General features: G+C 45.4%; 1 protein-coding gene across 2 annotated transcripts in view; it reads right to left on the reverse strand.

Moving 5' to 3' along the window:
* HIVEP2 (HIVEP zinc finger 2) overlaps positions 1 to 5,597 on the reverse strand; it is a 136,431-nt gene extending 130,834 nt beyond the window's left edge. For both annotated transcript variants that reach the window (XM_088161660.1, XM_088161661.1), the window contains exon 1: positions 5,224 to 5,597. The gene's annotated coding sequence lies outside the window, so the exon portion shown is untranslated. The remainder of the gene's footprint in view (positions 1 to 5,223) is intronic.
* Positions 5,598 to 15,254: the final 9,657 nt, after the last annotated feature.

A 15,254-nucleotide genomic window follows, 5' to 3' on the forward strand; every position in this document is an offset into this window, starting at 1 on the left:
GATATCCAGGTTGAAAAAACAGTAAGACATATCCAGGGTAGAACAAGGAAATAGGGAAACATAAGCAATCCTGTGACCAAAACCAGCGTGGTCCACACTCCATTGCTGTTACCCTGGCATACAGAGAACAGAGTGACCATTTTGCAGCTGTACAGAATGTGCCTAAAAGACAAATGAAAACAAGCATCCAGAATTCACAATACTTCCTCAGAGGAAAAAGCAGCTCTTATGTTTAGATCACATCAATGATGGCAAGAATTTAATCACAAGACAATAAAAAATGCAAGAGATTCCTGACAGACAAAATTGCATATGGTACTTTAATGTCTTATTCTAGATTGGAATTTTGAAACACTGTGTAAGATTGTTCCCCCTACCTATATCCCCTTGAACCTTTTCCATGCTCATAGCTTTGCGTGAGATTTCTTGGGGACAAACCTTACTGGGAACAACCTACTACAAATGAATAAGGAGGGTAAAGCCAATTGTTTAATCTATGAACAAAGCAGAGTGGTGAAATAAGATGCCTATGATACCTCCCACTTGCTATTTCAATAAAAAGAAAAACATTTTTTAAAACCCCAGATGTTTCCAGACATTAACATATTCTTTAATTTCACTAATGATTTCTTAAACAGGGGCTTGCTACTTGGTTGCCATGGAAAAACTTCTAATATTTCTATTTACAGTGGATTTTTTCTCTCAGGCTGTCAGACCAGCATTTTCACAACTGCTAATTTCACTTGAGAATGAAAAATATGGCCACAATGAACTGCTTTTTAATATTTCCTGCTGAAATAGGGGAGTTGTTGCAAAGTCTTATAAAAATTTTTAAGAGCCCAAAAGAGAAACAAGGCTGTACAAAGCTGCTATTTCCTATCAGAATGGCATAACCAGCCTGAAACTTTCATTGTTCTATCATAATTCTGTGCTACTTTATTTAACTGTAGCATCCCAAATTACCAACCCATTATGTGAAAAATACTATTCTCCATTTTCCGTCTAGCTTACACTTCCCCTTGCTGCTTCTTCACTATTTTAGCAACTGCTAGATATTCTATTGAAGGGGGGGAAATACCAAGAAACCAAAACACCCAAACAAACAAAAACCTTCCAACAAACAAATTGTTAAACTACAGGAGAAAGCCAAATAACTTTTAAAATATCTAATCTGTAATACTACTTCAGAGATGTTGTTTAAGAAATCTTGAGAAAAAATAACCTGCCTCTTTAAAAAAAAAAAAAAAAAAAAAGGAATTTTTAAAGCCATTTCCTCGTAACTTATCGGACCTTTTTCAAATAACAAAGGTATGCAGCCTCTGCACTCAACACTCCTGTTCAGCTCCCAAAAGTATTAACAATTAACTCTACCTGAAGTCTTTAACTTGTAAGAATAATAATAATTACGCATTCCTCCTGCTTGGAGGACCAATAATTTAAAACCACATACTGACAGTCTGAGAAAAAATGGATAAAACATTTTCTCTTTACCCTGTGTGAGGACCATTGGCATGGGCCAGATTCATGATGGGACCTAAAACAGAGGAAGTCAGTACTCAGCTCTGGCAATTTACCTGCAATTCTTAGGCAGAATCAACTACAGACAAGTAGTACTTGCTGAGCTGTACTTACAGAGCTGGATAGATAACTATCCATATAACCAACCACAGTTTATTATAAACCCCACCACACTCAAATTTGAAAGACAGCAAGACATATTTCATAATCCAAGTCACATTACTGTGACTTATACATTATTGTGACTTGTATACAGGAATACTCTTAAATAGCAAGCATTCTTCTCTTTCATGGGTAAGTATTGCAGTATTTCACTAAGTAAACCACTTCTGCTAGGCTCCTATATTCCCACTACCTTACCCAATATGGTTAAATTACAAAAGCAGTAACAGTAACCACCCCTGCTGTTGACCAAAAATGATGAGCAGGGGGACAAACAAAATGGTACTCATTACTTTCACTTCTGTTTAAATCCAATTCACCTTTATCCTTTCTGCAAAAAGCACCTAAAATAAATGAATAAGCAAAGAAACTTCTTTGGCAAAATGCTCAACAATAAATGTCCTGCTTTAAAAACGTCCAGCTTAGTTACAAACATGCAGACCAGGGTCATAAATTAGCTCATGCAACTGAGTAGAGCCAATGGTATTAGAAATAGTTAAAAGTCAAAAAAGAATAGCCTTGTAGGGTGCCACCACATAAACTAAACATGATATACTGCCAAACACTCAAGTAGACACATGTACCATTATTCAGCAAGGACCACATGAATGCATATGGCTCTCTGTTTTGTCTTCATAGTAACAAGAAGGTTTGTAAACAGATCTCACATATGAGGCAATCTAGTCACTTGAGAATCTAATAATCTGCCTTTATAAAGAAGCATTCTGCACTGTTGCCACACAATTGGACTTAGATGCACAATTAAAAGTCATCTACATTTGTGCTTTGGGACAAGTGCTGCTCAATTCTAATCCATAGCACTGAGGTTTTAAGAAATCACCTCAGTCAGGATGTATAGAACTGCTATGCCCAACAACCACTGGAAAACAACATCAACACAGCAGACTACAAAACATTAAAAATGCAGATTGTTCGATCAACAAAAGCTATGACACACTGACTACATATGTATCACTGCTGCCTTTGCACAGTTGAAAACCACAGTAATCTAAAATACATTTGCAGATGACAGTAGTAACTTCTTAAAACTCACATGAAAAAACCCTATTCTACAACACTTAAATTTTTTGAGACATGAGACAATTAAAAAAAATATGAAGAAAGTTTCAGATAATCCATACCTGAAGTTTCAGAAATATCTCCTGAGTGGAAGGATCAGGAAAGATTTAACATTTAAGTGTAAATAAATATAACCCCAGGTTACATGGCATCTATCTAAATATATCCACTTGCTGCAAATCTAGCAGGCAGAGACTCTCCTATCTTTGAAAAACAGATGCACTTTTTCAGCATGTCTGTATATCATCTTCACTATCAAAATATTGAGGATTCCACACCATGTCCTGATAACCTGAGGATCAAATTCCTCTGGTAGTCAGTGGTAATCCACAACAACAGAATTTAAAATTGGGCCCACTGAATTTGTACCTCGTTAGACCAGTAGTTCCTTTAATCTAGTAATTACTCTAATTACCCGGTGTCCCCAGAACTCCTGACGGTGATGACCGGAGCCCCCTTGCGCTGGGAGCTGCACGAACACACGCCTGCACCCGCAGCTCCGGCAAGCAGAGAAACACAGACCTAGCCAGCAATGCTTCTCTTTTGCCACCCTGACCACTTTGTTTGCTTCTTTCGTAATAATTCTCAGTATAAATTCATTAGAAGAACAAAATAAAGAAAAAGTGACACCCTTGACTAAGTCAGCAAAAAATGTTTAGTGCCCCCTCTATTTTTTAATAATGTGCAAACCCAGGCATTTAATTTAATATTAAAGTAGGCTTCACTTTAAAATGAGACAAGGGAAACTAGTTAAATATTTCTGCTGAAACTCATTAGTATTTCGATTACTTTAGTTTAAAAAGGTTTTTAAAAATTATTGCCTAAAACACCCCAACTCTTTAGTGTTTCAGTAGAAGTTTCATTTCTGCAACTATCATATGAAAAAAAAAATAAATAAACCTCGAAAAAAAAGTTTTACCATTAGTGCCAACTAATACGAAAAACAGAACCGTTTTCCGGGAAATTAAGCTCTGAGGAGGTTTATCGTTATCCCGGGGTGAGCCCCGGCCGCCTGCCCACGGAGACAAGAAGTGCTGGCCGGCGGCCGGCCGGGACCCTCCCGCAGGCTTCCCCAGCCGCGGGCCGGAGCTCTGGGGACACCCACCGCCTGGAGCCCGGACATCACCACCCTCCGTCCCCTCCGCCTCGGGCTCCCTCTCACGGGGGGAAGGCCGTGCGGCGCGCCAGCCCCCGGCAGGAAGGTCGGGGCGGGCTGCGGGGCATGACCCGGGATAACCCGGGGCTTTCCCCCGCCTCTCCCGCGCCGCTTGACCCCGGCGGCGGGGACGCGGCGGGGACACGGCGGGGACACGGCGGGGCAGCTCGCCGCCCCTGCCCGCCTCCCGGCGCGGAGCCGGCGTGCGGTGGTGTATCCTATGCGATATCCTATGCGACAGGCGCGGACGTGCCGCTTACATAATCCCCGCCGGCCGCACACGTACCCCGCATTACATAAGGGATCGTGCCCCCGCCGGCCCCCGCGGCAGCCCCGCCGGCGGGCGGGGGGACAGAGGGAGGGAGAAAGGGAGGGACCCGGCGGCGGCCCCGGCCGAGCCCCTCGTTAACCCCCTTCCTGTGGCGTTTACACGTCATGGAACATTCCCGGAACGGGCCAACGTCCCACCCACTTCAGGGAACAGTCACCGCGGCGCAGCGCGCACACGCACTCTGGCACACGCACCCCGGCGCGGTGCCGGGTGTCCCCGCACACACACGCACTTCCCCCGTGTCCAGCACCCCCGCGGGGACGCGCTGGCAGCCGGGGCACATCCCCTCCCTCCCTGCCTCCCTCCCTCCGCTACCTCCAGCGCCCTGCCCTCCGCCGCGCCGGGTGGCCCCGGGCGCCCCCCCTGCCTCGGTGCCCCCCCCATCCGCTCCCGGGGCGCCGGAGGCCGCGGTGAGAGCCCCGTCGGGTCGGCCCCCCCGCGGGCGCCTCTCCCCGGCGGTGACCATGCCCATTCCCCGCCGCAGGAGGGGATTACGCAAGGCAGCCTTCTCCTCATCTGCATACACTTACAAGCCGGGTATTCCCCACATTTCCTAACGGCGTGTCACCGACAAAGGCCTGTCCCCGCCGTGTCCCCCTCCTGCGCCGGCTCAGCGGGAAGGGCCGCCGGCCACGGTGCCCCGGGGACGGTGCCGGTGCCTGCCAGCGCCGGGAGCCGCCGCCACAGAGGTGACTTACCGGTCCGGCGGTTTTACAGCCCCGCCGGCTTCCCCCGCCGGCGCCCTCCCGCCGCCTTGCCCTCCATTTACCCCCGCAGCCCCGGGCGGCACTCGGAGCGCTGGCCGCAGACCCCCCCGCTCCGCTGAGCGCCCTGCCTGCCGCGGCCCGACCCCAGCCCCGCGGCGCCCCGCACCCGAGCCCCGCCGCCTCGGCGCGGCTGTCAGCTGGTGCCGGTGACAGGGGGCGAGCGGCGGGCAGGGAGGAGGGGGCTGCCCGCAGCAGCCGGTGCTGCTCACCTGGGAAATCACCGAGGAGGAAGGAGGGAAGCCCTCCCGGTGCCCTTGTTGTTGTTGTTGTTGCTGCTGCTGCTGATCTCGCCGGGCGCTCGTGTTGCTCCTTTGCTAAGGGCTCGCCCGGAGTGAGGCTGCTCGCGGTGCTTCTTTATATATAAAGACAGACAGAGATATTCCAGCGGCCAAGGGGCGCCCGCTTCACGCGTTTATCTTAAGGCAGGTCATTCCTCTCCCTCTTTTTGGAAAGGCTCATCACCATCTCCCTGACAGTGGCGGAGGGGCTGGTGTTGCACGGGGGAGAGGCGGAGGCCCGGGAGCCGCAGCCCGCCCTGGCCGCGGCGGGAGGGAGCGCTCCGCGCTGCAGGCGGCTCCGCCGGGCTATTCCTGGCACCACTTCCCAGAACAGAAGTTACAGGGCGGCGAGCGCGGAGCGAGCGCGGGGAGCGCGCCGCCCGTGACGTCACCGGGTCCCCCCGCGCGGCGGCGGGAGCGCTCCCGGGCGCGGTGCTGGGCGCTGCCCGCCCTGGGAGCTGCGCGGGGCGGGAGCCGCGGGAGCTCCGCGGCGGGGAGGGCGCGCACCGAGGAGGCAGGGCCTCACAGGGCGAAGCCGCGGCCTCTCCCCGCCGGCGGAGATCGCCGCTCCCCTCCCCCTCCCCGCCGAGGGAACTCCCAGGAGAGCCAGTCCCGGCTTGCCGTGCGCAAGCCGCGCGTCCTCCCGGCCTGAGAATTTCCTCCGAGGACGCGGGATCCTCCTGCCCCCTCCCCTCCCTCCGCTTCCTTTCTCTCCCTCCCCCGGCCCCTCCGCCCCCTCGCTCTCTCCTGGCCGAGATCACGTTATCTGTCAGGGAGAACAATACACTGCCGGGGCTCCCCGTGCCGGCCGCGGCTTCACAGCCGAGCCCGGGCGTCCCCCGGGCGGGGACCACCCCGACCCTCGCTCGCCCCTCAGCACGCGGCCTCGGAGGAGGGGGCGCGCACCAGGCCGGCCCGGCGGGGCTCGCCGCCACCCCGGAGGGCAGGGAGCCCTCCCGCCGACCCTGGCTGTGCCGCAGACATACGCATCTATTGCAACACCCGCTCGCCGCCAGCGCCGCGGTCGAGCGGAGCGAAGCGCCGGCCCCGGGAGCGGTCCGCGCCGCCGGGAGGGCGGGCGGGGGACACGGGCGGCCGCCGCTCCGCGCCGGGTAACGGGGCTAGCATCCCCCGCCGCCGCTCACGGGGCCGCCCGCGGCCAATGGGGACCCGCAGCGCCCGGGGCCGCGGGGCGGGGTCCGGCCGGGCCGGGGCCGGCGGCGGGGCCGCTCTCCCGCAGCAGCCCCCGGCCCCGGGGCAGAGAGGCGCTGCAGAGGGAATGCCCTCCCTGCCGGGCGAGGCAGTGCTCGTGCTTCCTTGAGACATCCCACCGCCCTTCCGCGGTGGTCCGGAGCCCACCAAGGGTTTTCGGAACCTTCGCCGAAGCAGGATCCTGTCCTGGTCCCGCACCGACACACGCCCCCGGTCCTGCCGCTTACACTGTCTTTGAGTTAGTTAAGCCTGAGCGCGATTCCGGGGATTGTATTCCTGAGATTTGCCACGGCTGCTCGCAGAGTGAAGCTCAGCCGGCTGGTTCCCTCTCCCGGCCGCTCCAGCAGCGCGGGGGTCCCTTGCCTGGCCTCGCCTGGTTTGGCTTTGCGGTGGCACGGGCGCCCGCTGGGTTTTTGACAGCAGGTCTTCACTTACTTTTCAGAGCAAATTTTCATTTGGGGAATCCATTCAGCCGCGTTTTCGGGCTACTGAAAGTTGATTCGAAGCGGTGCCAACTCGCAGCACCGTCACGGTGACATCGAAAGTCATACTGGCATCTGAGATTATTCTTTTGACTGAAATTGAGGAAAAAATCAGCCTCGTGTATGAAAAGGAAAAAAACTTACACATAAATCCTGAAAGCAGTGGGGCTTATGGCAATGCCAGGGTAAATAAAGCCATTATTTCATAATTTTACTAGCTAAGAATTTTAAGTTGTTCCTGCATCTTTTAGGGACTAATAACAATTCAGTGCTCAGAGCTGGCAATACAGGGACATAGAAGGGCATAGAATCTATTAATAAAAATCTTCTCATACTACTGTGGTCCTTGGCCCCTGTTAGTTTTGGTGATCCCTGAGTCAGGTTCCTAGTGCTTCATTTGGCTCAATCCAGGAAGTGCAGGAGAGTCTTGGGATTTCTTGGGGTTTCCCTCAAGTTATAGAGGCACGAGATCACGTGACCATACTTTCATGAGAAATTATTACTTCTTTTACAAAAAACGCTTGCTCCTACAAGCATGTTCAATACTGAGAGGGCTGAACAAAGAGGGTTTTGCTCCCTGTTAGGTCCATGAGCATGTCTGTCTTAGTTTTCTTGATTTTGGTGTAAGTGATACTGTCATTCCTGACACTGAGTATTGTTTGACTGGAATTATTCTGTCTGAGCAAACATATTGACTTTGGGCTTGTGATCTTTATTTGATGTCATGTCAGAATAAGTCAATAGGAAATGGGAGTGCCTGGGATTTGTTTCATATTGAGGTTTTCCCATTTTGCTGTTTTCTACAACAGGAGCGTTTATCTCTGCCCCTAAATGATGGCTGCAAGTATCTTCCCCTCTGGAAGGCTGCAGACTCCTGACCAGCACCTTTGACTTCTTTGTGCATGCCCAGCATTGTCGTCCTCTCTTCTCCCTTTTGTAAGACTTTAGAAGTTCATTTTCACTGTCACAGAGACCAACCCACAGAAGGTACTGCAACAAGGTTCAGTGTCCAAAATAGGAGTTTATTTACATTCAGTCTCAAAGCAAAGTAAAAAATGTTTGTCCATCATGCCTTTCAAAACAAGGATCTTTTCCCAGTTATGTTAGTTACCTCAAGAAGCTGTGTGTTCTTCCCCACATTGCCTTAGTATTCTCTCAGTAATGCATTCAATTAGTATTGCATCTGAGCCACAGCCGCTTCCTTCACTGTGGCTCTACATGGTATGTGCTGGAGCTACAACTCTTTGGTTGTACTTTGGTGTTCCCAGAGAAGAGAGTGAAGCTACACCTGTGCTCAGAGACCCTGACTGTTGTTCAAAATTTGTTTGGCTCAAGCCCCAGAGCAGGTTTGGACAAGCTTCACAACTTGCAGCTGCAAGGGTCCTTATCTTGGAGACCTCCCCAGCCAAGGAGGCAAGGAGGTTTTCACAGGGCTCCTTCAGCCCTCTCCCCCTTTATGCACAGTTGTAGGGGAGTGGGTGTAACTGAGTACACACTGCCCTTCATCCCTGACCAATGCCCCTTTCCCCTCCCACGGGGAGCATGAGGCAGGAGTCCCGCAGGGGGACTGCAGCTGGGACGCCAGGGTAGTTTTCCTCCCAAACTCCTGCCAGTGACTCCGCAGAGAGGCATCAGACGTCTGAATCACTTTCCCTCCCTACTCATGGCAATAACATAACTTAATAATGATGTCCTTGCATCATACCATCTTATAATTTCCCTCTATTTTTTTTTAATGTTTACACCCGGCATTTAATAAAACTATAACTCTAACAAAGAAGAGAACTAAGGGAGCTCTCAGATGTAAGATTTACAGCTGTTATTTAAATATAGATTTTGCAGATTCATCAAAAAAGAAGTCATTCTTGCCGCTTGGAAAGCACCTTGGCCATCACAGCTGCAGCTCACAGCAAACACAACACACAATGATAATATTCAGCAATGATGTTCACAGGTTATTAAATGCTATAAATTATTCTGAAAATCTGGTTTGATCTCAGAACACACAGAATCCATCAGTTTTGTAAACTGTGCTGCTCTCAAAGTAGATAATAGAAAGCATTACATAATTTTTCTGTAATAGAATGAAGTTGAATTGAAATGTTAAACAACCATTCATTCCTAAAATAGCTAATGATTTTAAAGCAATTCATCCTTTCTTAAGAAAAAATTACTTAGTCCCCAAACCTGTACCCACAAGCCCGTTGCTATTCTTCACAAAGTTGTTACAGATAGAACTGCAGCAGAGGAGACGATTCCTTTATAAAAGGCATTGATACCTATCTACTGAATTCACTGTGAGCACTGTGAGTGTAAAGCAAAATGGAACAAACGTATCCAATTTTCTGAAAGTCTGGGAGAGTAGGAATGCAAAACAAAATTTGTAGTGTTATTTTGTTTAGATCCTCTTTCTTAAGGTTTGATTAAGTTAGAAAATCTATGGGAAACTGCCTGTGAATGGCTTTCCTCATAAATAAACAAATATTAATAGTTTCCTATCAATGATGTTTGAAACACGTTGTCTTTATTTATACAAGAGCTTCCTCCCATGTTCTTTCTCTCATTTTTCTGACTGCTTGGACTGCAACGTCTCTAGCTGCCCTTGCCCACACCACTGCCTTTTCTAATGCCCTTAATACACTCAGTGCTCTTTGTGTTTAGTAGAAAAATATGCAAGATACTCAGTGCTGACTTTCCAATGCTGGAAGAGGTGGGTATACTCCCTCTTCTGTTCTCCTCTTTGGAAGACCTGGTCTTTCTCCCCTCATCAGAGAGAGAAGGGTCCTGAGCTGGGTGCTGGGCGATGAACAGCCTGTGAGGGTGAGGGTCCTGGCCGCCAGTCCCTCTTAGGGACGCATGGAGAGCCTGGAGGACATATCCAGTGGTTCTGGGGCCAGCAAGGAGGGTGAGAAGGGAGACCAGGATGGATCAGAAGAGTTGGCTAGAGTACTAAAAGGGCTGCATTTGCCTCTGACTTTACTTTGGATGTCAAATACATCACAAAATCCATTTGAAGAGCAGTACTAATTCAGGTAACTGATTTTTTATTTTAAGAGATACCTACCTTCTACTGACCATCTCAAGCTCTTATCAGAGGTAACTAGCAGCTATCAGTTTCACATATCATTTAATACCATAAAATACATTTCCAACCACAGCATTCCACTTTCTCATTTGAACATATTGCTTTCCTTTTGCTCAAGTGTCATCTTATCGTATGAGAAAAAAAAAGACACTGCCAGTTCACCCTCTCGACACCTCTTCCTATGTGTTCCTTGAATCCAGGCTGCTGTATCTTGTTTGTCTACTCTCCTACGTAAACAAGGGTAATCTTTCCTCACAGGGGAGTGTGCCCATGACTCCTCCACAGAACACAAAGGAGTCACAGTGAAGCACTTCTTTATCCACAACAGCTCCAATCTCATACAGTATCAAATGGTGTGAAGGAGCACGAAGCCAAGGTGGTTAGCTTGAACAAGCCTGTGTGTAAATAACTCTGGCAGAGGGCCCAAAGGAAGGGGAGTCCTGTTTGCCTGGTAATGAACAAATGGCTGTATTTCCTGATGGAAAAATGTTTTTCTGCTATCTTGAGATTTCCTTAAAAAAAAAAAGAAAGAAAAGTGATTTTCTCCACATAAAGTATTTCCAGATGCAGAACTAACATGCTGTGTGCATCAACAACTTGATAATAACATGTCATCACTTGACCTTGGAAGAGGGTGAAAAAATAAAAAGGCAGAATTTTCTGAAATTATACCCTTTCATGGGAACATTTTTTAAAGCCCATGAATCCTGGGAAAATGTTTTTAAATAAAATTTGATTACTTTTACTCATTTTACTTTTTATCATAGCTAATTGACTAGCTGAATAGGAAAATCTACACTGCTGACTCGAAACTCAGGCAAGGGATTATGTAGACTTTTCATGTGAGATAAATAAAGCTTGTAAGTTCTATAGCCAGGTTCTCTTTGCTTGTCCCTTTTAACATCACAATCCAATTAAATTTTTGAAATACTTTTAGGCATTTGAAAAAAATTATTTTGCCTTCCTGACAAGTGGAACATGTTACGAAACACTGGTTATTTCTCTTTATATTTAAAGTATTAGCTCCTACAGATTTTGTTTGATACTAGACTCAGTTCTTCCCCTCACCCTGCCCCATTTTTTATAGGAACAACTGAAGTAAGATCCTGCCAAAAGCATGGCATGATTTAGCAACTTCTGAGTTATATATAACCCGAACTATTAAGCGACTTAATTTTCTGAAAGCTTACCTATTTATATTTCCATTAGCCCTGATAGCCTTTCATTTAGCATTCTTCTCAAATAGGCAACTCTTTTGCATCATCTTCCAATTCAAAGAAACCTTCAGTGCTTCATGCATAGAGAATATCATGTATGGGCTGGAGAGAGCAGAGGTGCAGACCGCTCTTAACAGTGAGTAGTGACAACTTGAAAACAGAGTAAGAAGATGTCTCAAAATGGCAGGGGGCACTTTGGATAAGAAAAATGGCATTACTTAAGTTGCAGCTAGCTAGAATTTCACCATATTATCCTATCTTCATTACTCCTCTGGCACATGTCATGGGAACCTTCCTAACCACATTGGTTGCCTTCCTGGTTTTGCATCTCTGGAATCTTCCCACAAGCAAACGCCCCAAGCATCCTGCAAATACTTTCCTCCACAACAGATTGAGAGGGAAGTGTGCCACCTACTGAAGGACCTCAGCCACTTTCTATATGTCTTTGACTTTCTTAAGTTCTTTCCCACTTCTGAACTTTCCGGGCCTTCACACTGCTGATTTGAATTAGAAAATATTCTTTTGTTTATGAAAGTTTGTAAACTCAGCAACTGGAAGGTCATGAATATGGACACGAGCAAATGTAATCCAGGCTCCATCCAGGTTCCACCTAATTCATGTGTAAGTGGCATAATTTGATAAATCTTCTGTCTGAAAGCAAGTGTGTTACTCCTACATTGCCACTTTTTTCTAGAAGTGAGATCAATATCAAGAATTATCTCTACAAATGTAAGAAAATATTAGATTTGTAGATAATCAGTAAAACACGCAAATGAGTTGGCAGCACTGACACACACGGTGTTTGCAGTTTAGGTGTAAGTTAGGCATTTTTAACAAATGAGTGAACAGCTTCACTGCCAGGCAGTAGTTGCCTCTGATGATGGGTGCACTTAGTTCAGTTAATCATTTGGTTAACAAGCTCAAAGCAAACTTTACAAAGCTGTTGTCATAACTTGCTGTTTGGCACACCTAGAGAGTGTCCTTTGCTTAACTGAGTTTCACACCACTGAGTTATTCATGCACAGTAATACATTATTTTGGCTACCAAAAGAAGTTGAAACTGATGTCAGTGTTGTTTCAAGTGTCGTAATAGTGGATCATAAATAAACAATTCTAAAGACCAATTTATTTTATTAATATCTATGAAACTGCTTAACTGAAAAATTTTCAGTGTTGAGGTTCATCAGAGCCTTTTACTTTTGAGTCAGCAATATAAATTCTGTTATGTGCATTACAGTAGATGATCAAAACTTCAATTAACAGATAATAAATGCCTTTAAAGTTTCTCACACTTCTGTATTGGACTCCTTTGTTCCTGAGAAATATTGTTCTCAATAATTCTCGGTAAGAATGTCATCAAAACTTCTGCTGGAATGTAAGGAATAAAATAATGTGGTTTAGAATAAATACCTTAACGGATTAACTGTTTGAGGGTGTTTAAAATAAAAGTTTGAAGTGTTTCTACCAGTTTTGTCAGTCTTAACCAACTTGTCATACAGTACATTAAAATCTCCATAATACCTGAAATGGTACCATTAAAGGTTTCACATGTGTAGGACATAGAAAGGAAATAAAATTCCTTGTCAGCAAGCACAAAACAAGGAGAAATCTAACTCTAGACTAACCATCTTGTCTATACCTATTATCAGTTTAAAAAGTTCTGCAAGTCATTGCAGACAGTCTGGAAAAACTATCACCCCAGTGACCAATTATCAGGAGTAATTCAGAAGCAAAAGGGATAAAAAAGTGTTACACCTGTATAGATCCAGGTGGCACACACCAAATACTCTTCTGCTCAGGCACAATCTGAAAAACAACATGGTGCCATCCACTCCTCCCATCCAGAAAATGAAGAGGTTTAGCAGATTTAAAACAGGCAAAAAAGCCCCACTTACTGAACACAGCACATTGCAAAAGTGTCGACCTGAGGCAGAAGAATGCTGTGGGGTGCCAGACTGTGAATGTCCTGAAAATAAGATTTGCCTCATTAACTATGAGATAGTCCATTACTGGCTATTAAAAAATGCTCATATATATGCAGATTCTTAGGGGTCAGTCCCTAAACCATTCACTGACTAGCAGAAGTGGATGTATCATGCAAAAAGTATAGGAGACAAAAAGAGGAAATTCTTTCCCTAAGTGATATAACTGGCCACACTTTGAGGACAACAAACTACATGAATTTCTCATCTGGCTGAAATAATGGCAGCTCTTATCTTCCTACTAATTTATGGTAGGTTGTTTTGGGCTGCTTTTTACAGTCACAATTGGCCTCTCTTTCTGCAAATGTCTGACAATTTTGGACTTCTAAAATTATTTTCAGTTTCAAAGATTATATGGAGAAGCATTCAATGAAAATTTCAGTTCATCCTTGAATTATTTTTATTCTTCATAATGCAAGAAGAATTTTTCTGCTTTAAAAGCCAAAATTCATCAAAAGATCTCCAACAGATTACTGATTTGTCATAATATAACCAATTCTAATGGCTAAAATATCAATATAAACTCTATTTCCTGAATGCCACAGGAAATGTGCCATTCAGGAAATAGAATAAATTTCCCATATTTCACACTGTAAATGTGAAATACCCAAACTTTGTATTACCTGAGTTTTTGAACTTATAATATTTTTGAGTCATTGGAAGCCCAATTAGGTGTTCAGCATATGCCTTGCATTTCAGAATCCATATACCATTCATCTGGAATAAAGAGATATGAAGGGGATGTGAGTCATTAATCATATTCAGGAAACAGGTTTCTGAAAAATTAATACATGACCAGTTGCCAGTAAGTAGCCATCTGCTACATATATGAAAAAAAGTATGTTCTAAAGCTACATATTTTAATGATAGTTTTAAAATGTTAAAATTGTAAACCGCAATGGAAACAGTGTTTCTCTAATGGAATGTCTAATATCACTTTTGACCTTCTAAGGGCTGCACGATGATTCTGATCAATGGGAGCTGGGTAGTCAGTAGGGTACAGACAAGTCTGAAGTGAAGCTGCTGTGTAAAGGCATAATTACTGTTAAGTGCAGGAATAAACCTAGTGATTTCAGTGATGTACTCTTGAGTTTAAAGTTAAACAAATGTTTAATTGTCCTAGACTTCACAATCCTGCGCCCTCCATCTTTACTCACAGACAGTGACATTTCTTACATACCTTTAGGAGAAGACGTACAATTTGGCCCCATCCCTAGTCAACTATTAGTATGTAAGTAATGGTTTTCTTACTTTTTGAGAATTTTTGAATTTTTCAAGTGGTTCAAACAGGTTACATTCATTGGATGCTCTTTGTTAATTTCAGTCGTGATCTCAGTGTGAGTAATCACTGCTTGAGGAGGGGGGTAAGCATCAAATTGTATTCTTGGTCAATAAGGACATCATCAGGTTATTTAAGAAGCATATTTACCTGAAAACTAAGAATGGAAATTGCCAGCGCAATTACAATGTTTTGGCAAGGAACTAGCATGAAGCCTGAGAAAAGTCTGTTGTTGGATACTGACATGTATAAAAAGAGATTCGCTCCTGGGCTTATAGCATAGCCAGCAGTGTTCCTAGCTCAAGGTCTCTGGACTGTAGAAATTAATAAAAGAGCAAATTCAAAGTTCTGTGGCATTTTCACTTAAACTGTAATTATATTTCAACAATCCAGAAACTTTTGAAACTGCAGAAAAGTTGGCAGCAGCTAATTCTGTGTGCTGTGAGCAATAGGCACTCATAGTCATATAATAAATTAAAAGCAAACTTATCTGCTGCAGGTAGGTGTAAAGGTCCATTAAATAATTTTGATGAATTTTTTTCTTTCAAAAGATGAAAATTGCATCTTCTGTTTCTGTGCACAAACCAAAATATTGCTAAAGACAGTTGATGAATGCAGGCAACAGATGTTCTGAAGTGTAACCAATCTAACAGATTGGCCAGCCCTCTTCAGTTCCAGTCATCTATTATCTCCAACGATTGACAG

This window comes from Sturnus vulgaris, chromosome 3, assembly GCF_052056855.1.
Source record: "Sturnus vulgaris isolate bStuVul1 chromosome 3, bStuVul1.hap1, whole genome shotgun sequence".
NCBI lineage: Eukaryota > Metazoa > Chordata > Aves > Passeriformes > Sturnidae > Sturnus > Sturnus vulgaris.